Source organism: Canis lupus, chromosome 8, assembly GCF_003254725.2.
Source record: "Canis lupus dingo isolate Sandy chromosome 8, ASM325472v2, whole genome shotgun sequence".
Classification (NCBI taxonomy): Eukaryota; Metazoa; Chordata; class Mammalia; order Carnivora; family Canidae; genus Canis; species Canis lupus.
In genome coordinates, this window is record NC_064250.1 from 53,675,961 (window position 1) to 53,696,495 (window position 20,535).

The 20,535-nt window shown below is 38.1% G+C and overlaps 1 long non-coding RNA gene across 1 annotated transcript in view; it reads left to right on the forward strand.

Moving 5' to 3' along the window:
• The window catches only part of LOC125755601 (uncharacterized), a 27,514-nt gene continuing 6,979 nt past the window's right edge, over positions 1-20,535 (forward strand). The window contains exons 1-2 of the long non-coding RNA XR_007412456.1: positions 1-140; positions 10,539-10,699. This is a non-coding gene — a long non-coding RNA (uncharacterized LOC125755601). The remainder of the gene's footprint in view (positions 141-10,538; positions 10,700-20,535) is intronic.

Below are 20,535 nucleotides of genomic sequence, written 5' to 3' on the forward strand. Positions count from 1 at the left end.
AAAGTTCGTATGCCACCGAAAGTATATTTGGGGAAATAATCAAAGGCGATGTACGAGAGAGGAAAAGCTGCAACCTGCCAGGACCTGCAGCAAGAAATTAGAGCAGAAGCCATTAATACTCAGAAAATGGGAAGTTGTCGGTATGTTTGTGACGGGCATGGAGACTATCCATTAAGTTTGAGATTTCTTTTTAGCACAACAGTCTCGTTTCAGTTCCCTTGCACAGCAGCCTGCGTGAGGGCACTTAAAAAAAAAAAAAACAGTCCTAGGAGATCATCGTGTTTTTGATACATAGAAATAGGGTTCCATCAACATTCGTAATTTATTTGATATTCAGGTGACCATCAGCTCAAAAAGTTACACTAAACAGTACCGATACTGGCAAATATCACCACTTACCAGGAAGTCTTCTTTTTTTTACCTTTTTATGTATAGTTACTACCAAGTATTTGCTCTTGGAATCCCTTGTCTTCCACCTCACTTCCCTAGCCACTTGATATTCTTAACTAAATGATAAAATGTTTTGCCCTCAATTAAGATGGAGACCACTGCATATATAACATAGGTTAGAATCTATGAGATTTGGGGATTCCCGGGTGGCTCAGCGGTTTAGCCCCTGCCTTCAGCCCAGGGCGTGATCCTGGAGTCTCAGGATCGAGTCCCATGTCGGGCTCCCTGCATGGAGCCTGCTTCTCCCTCTGCCGGTCTCTGTCTCGAATGAATGAATGAATGAATGAATGAATGAATGAAATCTAAAAAAAAAAAAAAATCTATGAGATTTATTCTCCGTGGATTTATTCCCAAGGAGATTAGTGACAGTTATGCTCTGATTGAATCTGACCTATGAAGTAAATTATAATTAGCAGATTAAAAAGACAGAAAACCCAGACCTTCATACTTCCTGGAGGCTCTGAGATGGCCTTTTTTTTTTTTTCTTTTACACACTTTTCATTGCAACAATGCTGAAGCACTTGACTAATATTGATCCAGTTATCTTCCCTTCTCCCTCCAGTGTGGCTGGCTTCTAAGTAACCACCATGGACTCCATTCCAACTTAACTGTTATTGCGTCGTCATTTACTTGCAATATGCCCTCAGTCATTATGTATGTGTGCCAGCCAGTTTAGTTTCAGAGACATTTCCTGATCTTGTACCAAAATAGTAGGTCTGATTAATTTGGAGGCTACAGGGCAGGCCAGGTGGCTCAGCGGTTTAGCACCATCTTCAGTCCAAGGCGTGATCCTGGAGACCCGGGATAGAGTCCCACGTTGGGCTCCATGCATGGCCTGCTTCTCCCTCTGCCTGTGTCTTTGCCTCACTCTCACTGTGTTTCTCATGAATAAATAAATAAAATCTTTAAAAAAAAAATTGGAGGCTACAGCTGTTTAATTCACAAAACTGGAAATCTGTGAATAGAAAGCTCCTCCCATGTAAGGATAGATATAGCATTATATTTAAATTCTTTCTAACTGAACTTTTTCTTGGAGGAGGGAAGCTTAAATAACTTTTGTAACTATAGCAATTCTTTGTACCATGTATGGTACAAGGATTTTCAGTTTGTGAAGTCATACTTTGTAACAGCCATTTACTCAGATAGATACATGGAGTGCTCTCTTTCTTGATGATGAAACCTTTTTTTTTTTTTTTTACTCAAAATGTTTTGCACTGGATGATAAAAAGTTGCTTCTTTCTTTTGATGTTAATATTCTGCCTAAACACAGGATAACTAATGAAACAAAAGAAGCAACTGAAAAATTTAGTGCATGAATTTTAATATAGCATAAACAAAATGACATCAAGCCTTGTATGTCCAAATATTAAAATGTTTTGGTGTCCAAATGACTATTTTAGCAACAATGGTAAAAAAAAAGAAAAAAAAAACAATCTAAAAAGACTACTCAAGGAAATTAGCTTGAACTAAAATCTCATTACATAACTTCAGTATCCATGTTCTTAAATAATAGATCAATAAAGCTAATTATCTGGCATATTTAAGGCATCATGTAGCCCTTACATGCTCAGTAGTATTGGGTACTTTTGGAGAAAACAGAAGTGAAAAGGAAAGATCTTGTAACTCAAGCTTACCAATACTAATGAAAGTCCCTTTTGTATAGTGCATAGTTGCTGCATTCATTCAAGATAGCAAGAGCACTGGTGTATTTCAGTTCTACCAAAAAAAGTTATAATCAAAGTTCACCTATTTTTTAGGCCTTTACAAAAACAAAACAAAACAAAACAAAAAATGCCTGTTGATTTCCTCATGTACTGATGTTTGATGCAATGTGTAAAAAGAAATTACTGGCCACACCAATTACTTTTATACATGTAAGGAGATTTCTTTAACTATTTTTTTTTAATGTTCTCTTCCATCTAACTTACAGTTTAAAACTGCTACTTCATGTCTTAAAACAGCAACAAACTTGCAATTATTTTTTGTATATGGAAATATAAGCCAGTTAGTGGTAGCTTAGCAAAAATAACAGTGCAAAGTATGTGCAGTCAGGTTTGACAATGCTTTTACCTTACTGTGAGATCTTCTGCAGTAACTAAAATTCTCTGTGCTTGATAAGATGAAATATTAACCATCACTTATGATTGTTGGGAAGATCAAAGGTTCTAGAAAGTGCTTTGGTAAGTATTGGGTGGATGTTTTATTATTAATGGTTAAGTTACATCAATAACATCAAAGCAAGTGGAAGATCTTTTTGACTCACTTTATAGAATACTCCTATGGGATTTTAATAATGATGCCAGTGGTTGATTAATTTAACCACAAAAAGTTCAACTAAATTTTGATAAGTGGTGAGTATACAGAGTAATTTTTGTATGTAAATAGAATATATGCTGTCATGAGATGAGATTCCTAAAGCTAAGGGGTGCCTGGGTGGCTCAGTAGGTTAAGCTTCCGACTCTTGATTTCAACTCGGGTCATAATTTCAGAGTTGTGAAATAGAGCCCTGAGTTGGGGTCCATGTTCAATGGAGAGTCTGTTTCTTCCTCTCCCTCTGCCCTTCTCCCTCACTTATGCACACACTCTCTTTCTCAAATAAATAAAAAAGAAAACTGCTTAAGCTAAATGCTGATTTATCATTGGAATTCATCAAGTTGCTTGGTTACATGTGTGCACAACTATATCTAGTAATTTGCATATGAATTTGCCCATTGACCCAACAATGCCAATTCTAGGACTCCAACCCACAAATATAGTAGCAAAAATATGAAAAGGTATATATGCCCAGAACTATTCATTATAGGACTGCTTATCACACCAAAAGAAAGGAAACACCTGATATGTCCATATAAGGAGATTGGTTAAATAAACTAGAATAAATTATAGTACGTGCACATGGTGAAATATTCTGCAACTATGACAAGGAATGAGGAATATCTCTATATGCCACTATGGATTAATCTTTAGGATATAGTGTTGAGTGAGAAAAGCAAGTAGAGATAAGTGTTCTTTGTATGCTACCGTTTAAGAAAAGAGAAACTATATAAATGTGTGTCCATACACTTGCTTATATTAAAAAAAAAAAAAAGATAAACCATATTTGTTTTAAAGGAAGGTTACCTATAAGGACAAGGAGAAAATATTATGATGAGGACAGGAATGGAAACTAGGCTTACTTAAATATATCTTTTATATTTGATTCTGGAAACCTGTTCACTTTAATTATAAGATAAAATTAACTTATTTATAAAATAAGTTTAATTGTAATTGGTCTCAGAACTGAAATAAAATGAAGCAGATAAACCTAATAGTATGTTTCATAACACACAGAGGAGAACCTTTTCAAGTGACTTTAAAACACAGCAATTTGACTATACATCCATAGTGAGATATTTTGTAAAAAATGAATAAATATAAAAATTTTTTTTCTCTCTTCTCTGCATTGATGTGACAATGTTTGTGTATGTGTTCTGGTTTTTTAAATGTAAAATGTGAGATAAGTAAAATGGGTAATTATATGATGTTCTAATTATATCATCTCAATCATTCATGAAAACCAGGACTACCAACATGGGGGAAAGGAAATGGAGATTTAAAATACAAATGAAGAAGTAAAAATTCTGTAGTCCTTAATTTGAATTAGAAGCATCATAAAGCATTTTATTTTTTACCCTGCCTCTGAAAAGGCGTAGAAATAACCAACCCAGTAGCAATGAGTACACATAAGGCCTAGATTATGACACTTCAAGACCCGTACTCCTTGGAGAAATGTCTTATTCTGATTCCAAGTCAAGACCAAGAAATGTCTTTTTTCTAAAAAACAACAAAACCCAAACTCAAGGTTTTAGCTTATAAAATATACATAGCTCTGAAAGAGCCTAGGCACAGTGACCAGTTTAGTAACTGTGAGCTTCTCTAGCTCCCAGATTATGATCTTGAAATACCATTTTCCACTCAAAGGAATCAAGGCTCCTTTGATATTCTCAGATATTGCTGACTCCAGGACCAGAGCAAGAAAAATATCAGCTTGAACCAGATGAAATTGCCAATTTCAACCTAATGAAAAATGAGTCTAGAATATATTTTCATACAGATAACAAGGGAGATGTATTAGTTTCTCTGGGCTATTTTAACAAAGTACCACAAACTGGGTGGCTTAAAATAATAGAAATTTATTTTCTCACAGTCCTGGAAGCTAGAAGTCTGAAATCAAGGTGTCAGCAAGACCATGCTCTAATGACACCCTGAGTATAATGCTTCTTCATCTGGTGGTGGCCAGCAATCTTTGGTGTTCTTCGGCTTATGGTCGCATCACTCCAATCTCTGCCTCCATCTATACTTGGCATTCTCCCTGTGTCTTTACATTGTTTCCCCTCTGTACATGTCTGTCTCTGTGTCCCAAATTTTCCTTTTTGTAAGGATGCTACTCATATTGGATTAGGGCTTACCCTAATGACTGCATTCTAACTTGTCTCTGTAAAGACACTATTTCCAAATAAGATCACTTTCTGAGGTACTAGGATTAGGATTTCAACATCTCTTTTTTAGAGGACACAATTCAACTCATAATAGAAGATACTAAAGATTGCTAGTGTCATGTCAAAGAAACCCAGAAGCCAGCCTGAAGCGGCCCCCATAGGCCAAAGATGAGACACTTTGAGACCAATAGGATAGAATTTGCAGCAAGTTGAAGTACACCAAATGTTTCAATCCATTCATTTATACTACTGTTAAAAAACAAAATATGAAAATTCTAATTGCTCACTATTGGAGGATGTTGGGGAATTAACTCATTATTTTGGAGAGTGATAAATGAAGAAAAATAAGCATGAACTGTACCACCAAGTACCAAATAGTAGATGTAGTGGGTTGAATGGTGGCCCCCAAAAGAAAATGTCCATCTCCTAATTCTCAGAACCTGTGAATGTTACCTTACTTGAAAAAAACAGCCTTTTATTTTATTTTATTTTATTTTATTTTATTTATTTATTTATTTATTTGAGAGAGAGAAAGAGAGCATGAGCAGGAACAGAGAGAGAGGGAGAAGCAGACTTCTCCTGAGACTCCCGCTGAGCAGGGAACCTGATGCAGGCCTCCATCCCAGGACCCTGAGATCATGACCTGAGCCAAAGCAGACACTTAACCAGCTGAGCCACCCTGGCACCCTGGGGAGAAAGGGTCTTTACTGGTATAATTATATTAAGGAGTTTGTGATCAGGACATCCTGGATTACCATGGTAGGCCCCAAATCTGATGACAAGTGTCCTTATAAGAGATACGTAGAGGTGTGCAAAAAACAGTGACCACAGTGGTAGAAATTGGAGTGGCACAGCCAAAAGTAATGTCAGCAGCCACCAGAAGTTGGAAGAGGCAAAGAACAGGTTTTCTCCTAGAGCCTCCGGGAGGGATGTGGCCCTGCCAATATCTTTATTTTAGACTTCTGGCCTCCAAAAATGCAAAAGAATAAATTTCTGTTGTTTTTAAACCACCAAGTACATGGTTCTTTATTACAAAAGCCTCAGGAAATGAATACAGTAGATGAGAGGAAGTTTCTCATTCGAGAAGTATCCCAGCTAATAAGTGAATAAAGAATGATAAAAATATCACCATATTGCAACCTCTAATGAGTTGAGATAAAGGCTTTAAGCGCTGACATCTGCTAACACCACAGAAAGGGAAACAACCAGGTGTCTGTCTATGGTTCCTGACAAAGAACATGCTACCTTCACAGCCACCACCCAAATATACAAACCCTGAATCCGACTAAGCTTGTAGATCCAATTAACAATTTACAAAAAATACAGAAGATTCAAGGACATTTAATTTTTTTTAAAAGGTTTTATTTATTTATTCATGAGAGATACAGAGAGAGAGGCAGAGACATAGGCAGAGAGAGAAGGAGGCTCCATGCAGGGAGCCTGATGTGGGATTCAATCCTGGGACTCCAGGATCATGGCCTGAACTGAAGGCAGGCACTTAACTGGTGAGCCACTCAGGCATCCCTGCAAGGACATTTCAAACAACATATCCAGAATGCAATCAGCAAAATCCAGACCCTGGGAAACAATAGGACAAATAGTCCAATTTCTTCAACAAGTACATTCAGGGAGAGAGAAAGGAACCTATAGATTAAAAGACAATTAAGAAACAAATCAAATCAATCTCAATGTGTAGAACTTATTTGGATCCTAATTCAAATAAACTAAAAGAAATGACAATTATGAGCTAATTGGAAATTTTCACACTTACTGGATATTTGATGAAATTAAAGAGTTACTCAATGAAATTAAATTGTTCACATAAAATGTTAAAAATAAGTCCAGTGAAGCTTTACTTTTCAATCAGTGTTGGTTCTTTTTCCAGACAGCTTGTCTTCCAGTCAAAAGACAATTCATATCCCCAAGAAGGCCTGGTATTGTGTTATAAATGTAATTAATATTAAACACTGTTTAATTGCGTAGGTTTCCTCTTTCTCTGATTCTTGGACCTCAGCCACCGATGCCTTATCTTGATTCCCAAGTTGAACAGCTGTGACTTGGGACAGTTAAAAATGATGAAAATTAAGGTGCTCACTCTGATGCTTTTATAAAAGTATTCTTCTATCAGATAAATTATATTTATTTATTTATTTATTTATTTATTTATTTATTTATTTGAGAGTGAGCACATGAGCAATGGGGAGGGGCAGACAGAGGAGACTCCCTACTAAGCAGGACCTTGAGATCATGACCTGACCCCAAGGCAGATGCTTAACCGAGTAAGCAACCCAGGTGCCTCCACATTATCTTTGATTCACATGCCAACTTTAACTTCTTATTCATACATCTTTGACTGGATAGAGGCTTCTGATACGACAGATAATTCTATGTGTTTCTAATAAAACACATCATAGGTAAATCTTCAGTTTATCTACAAACTATATCTTAGAGAATTATGACTTGAACTGGATGGACCATTTTCAGTTCTTGAGAATCTACCTTCGTGTGGTAGTAGAGATAGTAGAGCTTATAAAAAGGGAGGCGGCAGAAAATACTGAGGGCTGGTCTTCTGTTTAGCAGTTTTCTGTGATAAAATCAAGGGGTGCATTTCAAATACCTTGTTGCAAGCAAGGCGCTGGATTAATGTTGGAGAATGCTTCTTCAAAGTAATGAGATAACCAACAGGCAAAAAACATCATAGATGCTTAAACAGGAAAAGTGGAGATTAAGAAAAAAAAAAAAAAAAAAACCGAGGAATTTGCCATTTTGTGTTCCTGCCAAGATGAGAAGCCGTAATAATAATGGATTTACTTTAAAAGCTTTAATCCCCATGCTACTTCCTTTAAAGCTTGTAGCAGCCCAATGAGGTAAGTAATGTGATCCCTTCATTGTGGATGGAAAACTGAGAAGCACCTTCTGCAGTGACTTGCCCAAGGTCATATTGCTGTTAACTTGTGAAATTTTAGCAGTACAAGTTCAAGGCTCTTTTCGAAACTTGTCTTAGAAATGAGAAACTATAAATCCAGGAGAATGCAAAGATTTTGAGTCAAACCCGTGTTTGCTCCTTAAATTTGTCAAATGTATGTATGTTAATTATATAATGAGTTAAACTTCATTTGGGAGAAGAGAAACTCTATAGCTTATGCAAAACTGAGACCTGAAACTGAAACTCTGCTCTGATTAAATATAATTGCCTTCATAAAAGCGTCGCCAAGAAGCATTTATTAAATTGTTTAATTTCTCTGTTTTTACATCAGTTGAAAATCATCCATTTCCCATTTTAAATAGCACCTACTCAATTACTAAATTTGTCAAGAACAGTCATTTTCTAGCAAGGTTTTCTATAATCAAAACACTTATGTCGGGATCCCTGGGTGGCGCAGCGGTTTGGCACCTGCCTTTGGCCCAGGGTGCGATCCTGGAGACACGGGATCGAATCCCATGTCGGGCTCCCGGTGCATGGAGCCTGCTTCTCCCTCTGCCTATGTCTCTGTCTCTCTCTCTCTCTCTGTGTGACTATCATAAATAAATAAAAATTAAAAAAAAAACACATGTCTAGATTTATCATTATGTGTTTAATGCTTTCAAAAAACAAGAACATAAAGGATGACCATTTTTAGTAGAACATTAGGAAGGAGAATTCTATTTTACCTAAAAAGCCAGTGGCATAACCCTGGATTATGTAGATTAAAAAAATATATTAAATTGGGCATGTGCTAATGTCATTTCACACAAAAAACAGAAGAGGCAGTATATATTGAAAGGTATAGTAGTATAACAAGTAGCCAAATGTGTGGACTATACAGGCAGATAGACCAAGAGGCTTGTCCTTGCTCTGATCATGGGCAAGTTAAGTTACCTTATCTGTAAAGTGGCAATTTAGTAATATTCTCTGCTTTAGAGAGTTACATGAGGATTAAGAGATAATCCATGTAAAATCCATTAGTGTAGTGATTGGCACAAAGTAGGTCCTCAGTAAATACTGAAGACCATAACAACAACAACAACAATAATAATAATAATATTGATGTTACAAAAAATTAAATGGATTCCATTTTGTCTTGGTCTATACCATGCTGGGCAGTAGAGCAAATAAGAATTAGAACATACTTCTGAACTCAGTCATCAATTAAGCAAAGCCATCTCTATCTTTTGGACATGTAAGGTGTTTTTTTTTTTTCCATCTGTAAAATTAGAATCAAAGGAAGCAAATCCAAGTTTGAGATGAAACACATACTACACTCTGAATTAGTAAATTTTTCACCAGTTTCTTTGAGGCTAAATCATTTGAATAACTGATTTCTGTTTCTAAATCAGTTGAAAATGATCTATTTCCTGAAACGACTCAGACTGTTTAAAACTAGAGGCCTTATATAAATCTCTAGGCAAGAGATATAATTGCTCATTTGTCAAGTGTAAAATGCATTACCATTCTTCAATAAATGTTACATTGAAATGATAGATTTTCCAGCTTTAAGATATATTGTAGTGTGTAATAAAAGACAATCAATACAGTTATTGGGCCATGGGAGGACAAAAGACACCTGAGCCCAAATAGAACACAGAACTAGGAAACCACAGTCCCTGGAGTGATGTTTCATTTCTTCTTCATATATTTCGTAGCCTCCTTAGGGATATTTATCACTAACGATGGTTTTATTTTCCAAGGATAGAATTCATTACATAATTGCTTCTTAATTTTCTCTAATTTTAGTGAACAATACAATCAATTCCAAATCCCTTCTTCCTGTCTCTCCTTTTCCCCGAACTTGACCTTCCTTTCTCCCTCCCTCTCTCTTGCCTGTTATGGTTTTCATTATTGTTCCTTTGCTTTTATTTTTCCTTTTTAATACAGTTATTACAGGGATCCCTGGGTGGCGCAGCGGTTTGGCGCCTGCCTTTGGCCCAGGGCGCGATCCTGGAGACCCGGGATCGAGTCCCACATCGGGCTCCCAATGCATGGAGCCTGCTTCTCCCTCTGCCTGTGTCTCTGCCTTTCTCTCTCTCTCTATCTCTGTGTGACTATCATAAATAAATAAAAATTAAAAAAAAATACAGTCATTACAGAATACCAAACATAGCCTCTTTTCAGTGACCTTAATGTATTTTCACCCATCCAATACTCGCTTAAAAAACAAATCAGAATTTCTGTCTGATTTTTTAAAAAATTTTTAAATGATTGGATAATGATTATCAAATACAGATCATTTTCAAAAATCTCAGTATGTTCTTAGTCTCCATATGTAGCCCTCTTAATTTTATCCTGAACCAATCATGATATTCAAAAATATTTTATTTGGGGAGGAAAAACAAAAAAACAAGAAAAGTTAAATTACCAAAAACCATCAAATAAAAATCATATAAAAAATCATATAAAATAAATGATGAAAATAAAAGATGAAACCCACGTATTTCTGTGTTTCTAATCGTACTTTTCAACCACATATGTGTTTTTCTCATGCCCACAAAGCATCTCTGGATACATATATGTATATAGATAAATAGGAGTACACTTTGTTTTTTACAAAAAGGAATTCATGCCTTAAATCTTATATACAATATTCTTCTTTCTCCCCTTTTTTAAAAGATTTATTTGTTTATTTATTGTAGAGATTGAGAGCACAAACAGAAGAGACAGGGAGAGGGAGATAGAATCTCAAGCAGACTCCATGCAGAGTGTGAAGCCGAACATGGGATTCCATCTCACAATCCTGAGATTATGACCTGAGCTGAAACCAAGAGTCAGACACTTAACCGACTGTGCCACCCAGGTACCCCAATTTGTCTTTTTCATAAACCCAGTATATCACAGACCACTTTCTAGACCAGTAAATTTCACTCTGTTTAGGTGACTTTAATGGCACCTCTACAGGTACACAAAAGAATAGGCTGTTTCCTTTTGTGCTATTTTAAACATTACTGCAACAATGTCCTTGTGAATGTACCTTTATACACGTTTGCTATTATCTTCATAGGATAAATGCTTAGAAATGGAGTTGACAGTTCCTAGGACTTCTATATTTTTTTTTAAAGACTTTATTTGAGAGAGAGAGAGAGAGAAAGCACAAGCAAGAGAAGGGGCAGAGGGAAAGAGAAGCAGGCTCCCCTCTGAGCAGGGAGCCCGATACGGGGCTCTATCCCAGGACTCTGAGATCATAACCTGAGCTGAAGACAGATGCTTAATCAACTAAGCCACACAGGTACCCCAGATTTCTACATTTTAAATACTAATCGGTAGTCACAAGCTACCCATGATAGGTTGTCCTCACTCTCTCTGACTTTATACAGAGGTCCCACAGAGCTGTCTTGTAAAGTTGAGACCAACCTCCATTCTCATTCCTCCAGAAAAAGGAATTTTAAAAAATTGTTTCTTTGTCTTTCTTCACATTACACATTTATGTCTTTCTCCCTTACCTTTTTTCCTTTCTAGAGAAATCCAGCTCCTGGAAGCTTGATTCCTTCCATTAATACCCTCATCATTGTTTCTCTATATTTATTTTTGTAAATTATTTGAAGTGATAATAATTGATATAATTACTTGTGTATTATGCTTCAATGCACATTTTATTTTATTTTTTAAAAGATTTTTATTTATTCATGAGAGAGGGAGAGAGAGAGAGAGAGAGAGGGAGAGATACAGGCAGAGGGAGAAGGAGGCTCCATGCAGGAAGCCTGACATGGGACTTGATCCTGGGTCTCCAGGATCAGGCCTTGGGCTGAAGGCTGCGCTAAACCGTTGAGCCACCCAGGCTGCCCCCTCAATGTACATTTTAAAGGGAATGTTAAGACAAATATTTCCACAGTATTCTTTGGTTTGGGCTTATTTTTCTTTCATCCAAAAAGGAAGACTAAAGATGTCTCTAATTCCCAAATCTGGAAACACTCCCCTTTCTAAATTTTGTACATACTCCCATTTAAAAGAATGTATTGTAATTCAGTTTTTGCATGTCTGATTCCCACTAGACTTTTCTTCCGATCATTCAACAAATACTTATAGAGCATCAGGCCCTATTCTAAACCGTGAGCATAAAGCAGAAGACAAAACAACCCAAATTCCCTTCACTCATGAAGCCCATGAGGTTGGTGAAACAGACAAGATAAGTAGAATATTTTATGTTAGGCATTTGTAGAAATCCAGGTGAGAGGAGTGGGGATAGAAAAAGTCATCCTACGTTTGGAAAGGGATCCAGTAAGGCTTGCTTTGGGTAGAACATGGGGTTTTAGAAAAATGAGCAATCAAAGATGCCTTATAAATTTCTGTTAAGTGCCAGGGAAGATGTTGGTGCCATTTAGGTTGGGGAAAATTGGGGGAAAGACACATTTAGGTGAGAAAAATCCTGTTATGGTTAGGTTCAGATGTCTGTCAAGCATTCAAATGGAGACAGTTTAGAAGTTAACAATTTGACCCAGAAATAAATATTTGAGAATAATTTAGTACATATAGGTACTTACAGCCATGAGAATGTATGAGATTGTGCAAAGAGTAAGATTGTGCAAAGATTGTGTAAAGAGTAGAGGCATTCTGACATTTAGAGAATGAACCAAGGAGAAAGAGCCAAAAAACAAAACTGAGGAGTTGGCAATGATGTAAAATATAAACTAGGAGAATGGTAGTGAGGGTAGGAGGTGGATGTGGACACCAAGGTTAGAGAATGTTCAAGAAGAGAGTAGTTAAAGCTGCCAAATGCTGCTGAGAAGCATTTAAGAAAGACTTTAGATTTGTCCAGTCAGAGGACATTGACAAAAGGACATTGGCACTATACTATTATAGTGTAGTAATAGAGATGGAAGATAAATTGGAGTGAATTGAGAAGAAAAGAAGTGAGAATATGGTGAGAGCAAACATAACTTCTTTGTATCTCTATGATCAGAAGGAGCAATCAGCAGTCAGAGCATAGATTGCCTATGTTTGGAGGACAGGGTCTTATGTGTGTGTACTCTGGCTCCTGCAATGGCACGCAAGCTGCTTCTGGAGTATGTGCAGGGCCTGCCACAGGGCTGGGAGGTGGGACTGGGCAGCTGCTACTCTGCTAAGAGCCAACATTGACTGAAACTAACTGCAATTTACTGTCCAAGGCTTTGCCTGGAAGTTGCAAGCCTTCAGTAGACTCCAGAATTCCAACGGAGTTATATCTGATTCTGTCAATGCAATTGATGTCTAGGTGGGGAGACAGACTCCTGGTGCATCCTCCTCCACCACCTTCCCAGAATCCTTTCCTCAAATGGTTTTTTGAAATTATTAGAGACTATTTCTGGGAATAGCCAACAGGAGAAAAATAAAAGCATAATGATACAAGAGAAACTGCAGTCATCACTCTTTGAAAAAGGCCAGTGAGGATAGGCTTCAGAGCAAAAAGGGAAGTGTTCATCTTTGCTGGGAATGGAACGCTTAAAGGAGACAGGATGAGAACAAAGAAAGACTTGATGGTAGAAATTTGTAGGTAGGTTGATAGATTTGGTGGTAGGAAGCAAAGGAACTCCCTGTGATTGTTTCAAAATTTTCAGTAAAATACAAGGGTAGGATCAGCTGAGAGTGCAATGTTAAGAGTGGGAAGGAACTGTTGAAGGTTTGAGAAAAGAGGAGAAAATATGAAATAGTCATTTTTTGTGGCAGAACATCAAAGGTATTTTTAAAAGTGTATAAGGTTGTTATGGAGAATCAATTGCTTTCTTGAGATTTAGGACAAGAATCATTATGGCTGTGATGCTTTTCTCTGGTCTTAGTTACTTGTGGGAAGGCATAGAGTAGGTGGGTAATAGGCCCACTATTAACTAATGTGACAAAGATCACTAACTGTTGCCAAATACCCTCCCCTTTCCTTTAGCAATAGAATACCCTGGGTTTTAGCTGGTCTTATGCAGCAAGAGATTACATTTTTGAGCTTCCTTTGCAGCTAAGTGCCCTCCTGTGCTTAGATCTGATGCAATTCATATAAGATGTTATGTGGGCAACTGCTAGAACATCTTCCTAAAGAGTAAGCCACATGTCTCTGGCCTCACCAAGCAACTGTTGTCAAAAGTTCATAAATGACAGAAAACCAATGAATGACCAAGTAGTGATTCATAAAAGTTTATTGTGCACACACCAAAATACAGTTTGCAAACTGGGAGCTCTCAGACCAAAACCTGGAATGAGGCTCAGGGTACATTGTTAGAGGGCAATGCCCCTTCTGTAAGGGGTAGTTTATATAGTGGGAAGTCAGTGATTATTTATACTTCATAGTGATTGTTTACAATATTAAAATTTTCTTAAATGGTAGGGAATTTGTCAGTGGTGACTTAATATTAACCTTGGGAACCAGTTCAAGTTTTGCTTATGATTTCCATATACATAATCAAGAAGTAACTCAGGTCAAGCTAGTCTTGCAAAATAAGTTAAATTAAACTTTGTTTATATGAAGGTCAAGGAGATAGCGGTATTTGGGGTTGTAGTGTCTCATAGCATGAAATTCATAGGGTTTAAGTTTCGAAGAGGAAGGAGAATGATTTGTGAAGCTGCAATAGGAAGCAAGAGGGATACTGCTCTCTCATCTTCAAGCCCAGAGGTACGTGGTATAAGAGAAAAAAAACACATTCTTTTGTGAGGACTGCAGGGCAGTGGGAGCAGCATAGCATGTCCTTAAGGCAATAACTGTTTCAGTCAGCTTGGAAATGAAGGGGCATGGTAGTGAAGAGACTGTTCAGAGAGGATATCATAGATAAAGGGTATTGATGACAGGTCTTGAATCTTAGAGGCACAGGAAGTGTCCAGGGAGTCAGGGAGGAGTGTAAGAGGGAGTCATATTCATGGATGAATTAGTGATGGGTGAAAAGAGTTGGGATTTCTAGTAGTTCCTGAGGCTAATAGAAACACATATTGGTATAGCGATCCTAAGGTCCAATTAGAGGAAGCTCAGGAATTGGTTTAAAGTGGGAAGCGTGGATGATCTAGCAGTCTTGCAGCCAAGCTGTGGTCTAGCACCTAAAGAGCAAAGACATATTCTGAGAGTTTGGTCTCTTGGACAGTTGCAGTGATGAGACAGCCACAGGAGCAGCAGCATCACTGGAAGCTCCAGGAACTCCGTTAACTCACATTATTTAAGGTCTCTGTGCCTCAGTTTCTTGATGAAATGGATGGAATGGGGATTATAATGGTACTTACTTGATAATTATGTAATAAATTGAATTAATGGCTCCAACTCTTCACCCCTCCATATGTGTACATCCTTAGCCTGTGACTTTGCAGTAAACTACACAGATGGAGTCTGTTTGCTTTCCCTGTTAATCTGGGCCTGCTCATGTGAATTGATTTGGCCAGTAGAATTTGGTAAGAAGCAGTGGTGTGCCATTTCTGACCTTAGGCCCTAAGAAGCTTATTTATTTCCACTCTTGTTCTTGTGGTCCTGCCTCTCGAAGAAAATGACATTCCCAGACAAACCTGTCAGTTTCCAGAGGAGGATAAGAGACATATACAGTATATCTGCTCTAAGATCCCCCAGCCAAGCCCAGGTCAGGGCAGAGCTCTCAAGCAACACTTAAACACGTAGGTAACACTTAAACACAGAAGCAAGCCCACCTAGGTCAGCCAATCCTCAGTAGGCCACAAATACGTGAGCTTTAATAAGCAAGAACTGTTGTTTTAAGCCACTGGGTTTGGAATGGTTTGTTACACAGAAATAGCTACCCAATAAAAAATATAAGGCTTCAAACATAGTACATGGCACTCGGTAATTACTCAATGTTAGTGTTTTACTATGGCTATGTAACAAATTATCCCAGAACTTATTGGCCTGAAACAATTATTTATTTTGCTCATGAATTATGAGGATCAGGAACTTGGACAGAGTACAGCAGGAATGGCTTGTCTCTTCTTTGTGACATTGGGTGCTTCAGCTGGAAGACTCAAAGTCTGCGGGCTGGAATCTTCTGAATCTTCATACACTTATGTGTCTTGGTTGATTCCAGCTGTAGCTGAGACCGTAGCTAAGACTGTTGAGTGAGACACCTACATGTGATCACTGGATGTGTCCTGGGCTCCCTCAAAACATGATAGCCAGGGTGAAAAGGTGAGTGAACTACAAGGGAGGGAGACAGAAACTGCATCCTGTTATGACTTCACCTTGGAAGTCACATAGCATCACATCCACTGTGCTCTATTGGTTGGAGCAGTAATAAGACCACCATTCAAGGCCCAGATTCAAAAGGTGGGGAAATAGACTCTACAGTTTGATGGACGCTGGAAGGATCTTGAACAGCATCTGGGACTGGAAGTACTGCTATTGCATTTATTTTGGGAAACTATAGACTGTCATAACCATTTTTATGTCTACTATTCTCATCAAATAGATGTACTGATTATATCTAAATCTACCATTTATACTTAATTCCGCCTACTTTACTTACACAAAGGTGTTCCTCCTACTTGGTATGCACTTGCCCTCCTCGTCATGCCCTACTTTGCCTTTGGAAGTGGTACCCTTTCCTTCAAGAGTTGGCTCAAACCATATTTTTTCTCCAGTTTTCCCTGATTGCAGTAATTCATTTGAACTCCTCCCTATATTTTTTTTGTTTTTTTTTTTAATTGGAGTTTGATTTGCCAACATATAGTATAATAGCCAGTGCTCATCCTGTCAGGTGCCCCTGTCAGTGCCCGTCATCCAGTCACCCCATCCCCCTGCCCACCTCCCCTTTCACCACCCCTTGTTCATTTCCCAGAGTTAGGAGTCTCTTGTGTGCTGTCACCCTGACTGATATTTCCCACTCATTTTCTCTCCTTTCCCCTATAATCCCTTTCACTATTTTTTATATTCCTCGTATGAGTCAAACCATATAATGATTGTCCTTCTCCAGTTGACTTACTTCACTCAGCATAAAACCCTCCAGTTCCATCCACATTGAAGCAAATGGTGTGTATTCGTAATTTCTAATGGCTGAGTAATATTCCATTGTGTATATAAACCACATCTTCTTTATCCATTCATCTGTTGTTGTGGGCATTGCTGCTATAAACATTGGGGTGCAGGTGTCCTGCCGTTTCATTGCATCTGTATCTTTGGAGTAAATCCCCAACAGTGCAATTGCTGGGTCGTAGGGCAGGTCTATTTTTAACTCTTTGAGGAACCTCCACACAGTTTTCCAGAGTGGCTGCACCAGTTCACATTTCCACCAACAGTGTAAGAGAGTTCCCCTTTCTCTACATCCTCTCCAACACTTGGTGTTTCTGTCTTGTTCATTTTCCCCATTCTCACTGGTGTGAGGTGGTATCTCATTGTGGTTTTGATTTGTATTTCCCTGATGGCAAGTGATGTGGAGCATTTTCTCATGTGCTTGTTGGCCATGTCTATGTCTTCTTTGGTGAAATTTCTGTTCATGTCTTTTGCCCATTTCATGATTGGATTGTTTGTTTCTTTGCTGTTGAGTTTAACACGTTTTTTATAGATCTCAGATACTAGCCCTTTATCTGATAGGTCATTTGCAAGTATCTTCTCCCATTCTGTAGGTTGTCTTTTAGTTTTGTTGACTGTTTCTTTTGCTGTGCAGAAGCTTTTTGTCTTGATGAAGTCCCAATAGTTCATTTTTGCTTTTGTTTCCCTTGCCTTCATAGATGTATCTTGCAAGAAGTTGCTGTGGCCAAGTTCAAGAAGAGTGTTGCCTGTGTTCTCCTCTTGGATTCTGATGGATTCTTGTCTCCCATTTAGATGTTTCATCCATTTTGAGTTTATCTTTGTGTCTGGTGTAAGAGAATGGTCTAGTTTCATTCTTCTGCACGTGGCTGTCCAATTTTTTCAGCACCATTTATTGAAGAGACTGTCCTTTTCCCAGTGGATAGTCTTTCCTACTTTGTCGAATATTAGTTGACCATAGAGCTGAGGGCCCATTTCTGGGTTCTCTATTCTGTTCCATTGATCTATGTGTCTGTTTTTGTGCCAGTACCACACTGTCTTGATGATCACACCTCCCCCAATTTCTAAAATCCGTCATTTTAGCACCATTTATTTAGCAGTCTTTCTATATATCTTGCATTATATGTTATCTTCCTATATATAATTCTTTCTGAGGACAAGAACAATACTAAAAATTTTTAAGGTACTTAGCTAAAACCAGTTATTTTGATAATCTTAAGAATTCCTCAAATATTTATTGTTTTTGTTGATGATGATAGTGCAGGGAGTGGACAAGAATAGTCTAGTCACATGACAAATGCAACTTTATACGTGCATGTGAAGTACTTCTTGCTGCAAATACATTGCTGCATAGCATGTGTAGATGTGTCACCAAAGCCATTCTTAGGAACATTTCTGCATGTGCTCATTTAAAATATACATATCACCTTTTCCTAAAGTTTCAAGATTAAGGATAGTGCAGGTCTATGTTCTGAGATGGCGGTCTATGTTCTGAGTGCAGAACATATGTTCTGAGATGGGGCTTTACCAGCCCGAAAGTGGGATGCCCTTTTGTAACTCAAATGTGCTGTCTTTGGTCCTGATGATGCATTTGGTATTGAAACCATCTTCTGAATGAGGTATTTCTGGAGGGGCTCGACCATGTCTCACTTACCTCTCTATCCTTTGAACCTAATAGAACACAGAATCAGTGTTTCAAGACATTCTTGAATGACTACCGTATTGATTAGCAATTATTCTAAAGAAGAGTACTTTGAAAATAGGTTAGTCATTTGTTGCTGCCACCTGAAACTGAGGTGACCCACTCAGAATCTTCCTGTAGGTGGCAGAGTAGCATAGATAAGAGCTTGCTGATTCCTCCCAGCTGATTCTTGATGCTTTTGGTGCATTTTAGCTGCGTGCCCAGAAGACCAATTCTTTTAGTCAATGACTGCTTTTTAACGAGGAGGATAAACCTAAGAAATATAAAACATTAAAAGGCAGCACACAACAGTTAAGAGGCAGCAAATGAGATGTGCAATTGGTTCAAAAAAGAGTTCAACATGGGAAGAAATAATTGGAGACCATTTCAATCTATGAGATAGGTTTTTTCTTTTTTTAATTTCTGCCAGTGCCATCACACTAGTCCAGGCTCTTAGAACTTTATAGCTGGTAGTGAAAGAAGAGAGAGAAGAGGAAGAGGTGAGGGAGACGAAAGACAACAACAACAAAAAACTGTAACCCCTGGGGTTTGCTTTCCACAAGTGTAGAATGGATGTTATCTTCTTTCCTTCTGTTGACCTAGACTGTGTAGGGAAGGAAAGTACACATATTTCGGCTCTGAGTTCTAAAAATTGTATCTATAATTTTTTAGACCTCTAAAGAAAAAAATGTGAATTTTTTTTTTTAAATGTGAATTTATATAAGTTCTTTTTGGGGATCTAAGATAGATTTCTCTTTGGTTTGGAAAGATACTTCAATGGGTCCATGACACGATGCAATGAAGTGGAACTAAAAATTGCTTTGCATAAGAAAGTAAAGTATAATGGAGACTCATTATACTTCTATTCAAGTTATTTGGTGTGCCATTCCACTCAGTGGGTCTGTGAGGCAGAGAAAAGATGCCGTCAAGCCTGAAACAGTCAATTCATGTTGGTAAAACTCAGGAAATAATTGTGACTCATTTTAATGGCTTCCCCACATTGACCATGAACTGGAACACATTGTTCAGGTGGCTGGGATTTGGGGCTATGATGATTCTGTCAGTATTCTCAATGAAGAAACTGAAAAATTAATTGAGGGTCATAGAGCAACTTTCATTAAAGAAGACTTATGCCTTAGTCTACTTTATTTTACAGGCACTTTGATTTTCAAGAGTGTTGACTTTAGAACTTAATCCCCACTTGACATGAGATTTTAAGAATTTTTCAGTTTTCCCTTGGCAGTCAGGGAGACCATAGTCTGTGGACTTGAGGTGTTGGCTCCAATTACTCAGGCTAGAGCTGAGGGAGAAAGATGTTTAATGAAGATTCCCTCTGTGGGATGTGAGCAGTGAACTTTGGGAGCAGGGATGTCTGGTATTGTTTAAGTTCTTTCCTGTTTTATGCTGTACTATTTGCTAACCTTCGATAAACATCAGTTGTACATTAGGCTTGAATTATTTGTATCTTGCAAAATGGAGAGGGGGGCTTATACCAGAGTATAAGTGCTACAGAAATGCTAACTCCTTTAATGTTTTGGCTATACAGAAAGCTGCCCAGCATGGAAGAATAAAGAGGAAATAGAGGTGATTAAGAAAGAGGTGGGAAGGGACACCTGGGTGGCTCAGTAGTTAGAGTGTCTGCCTTCTGCTTAGATTGGGATCCCTGGGTCCTGGGATCGAGTCCGATATCAGGCTCCCCATGGGGAGCCTGCTTCTCCCTCTGCCTGTGTCTCTGCCTTTCTCTGTCTCTCATGAATAAATAAATAAATTTTTTTAAAAAGAGGTGGGAGGAGTTTGGAGAGGAGCTGACTGATGACCCTGAGGACATTTAAATTTCATCTTCACTTCCTCTCGTTTCCAACTCTTCCTCCCACAAATCCCGAAGAACATTAGGGAACACGTTTGGCTTCAAACAGTTACTTGCACTTCTAACTCTGGGAAACAAACAAAGGGTAGTGGGGGGGGGGGTGACCGGGTGACAGGCACTGAGAGGGGCACTTGACGGATGAGCACTGGGCGTTATATGTTGGCAAATTGAACTCCA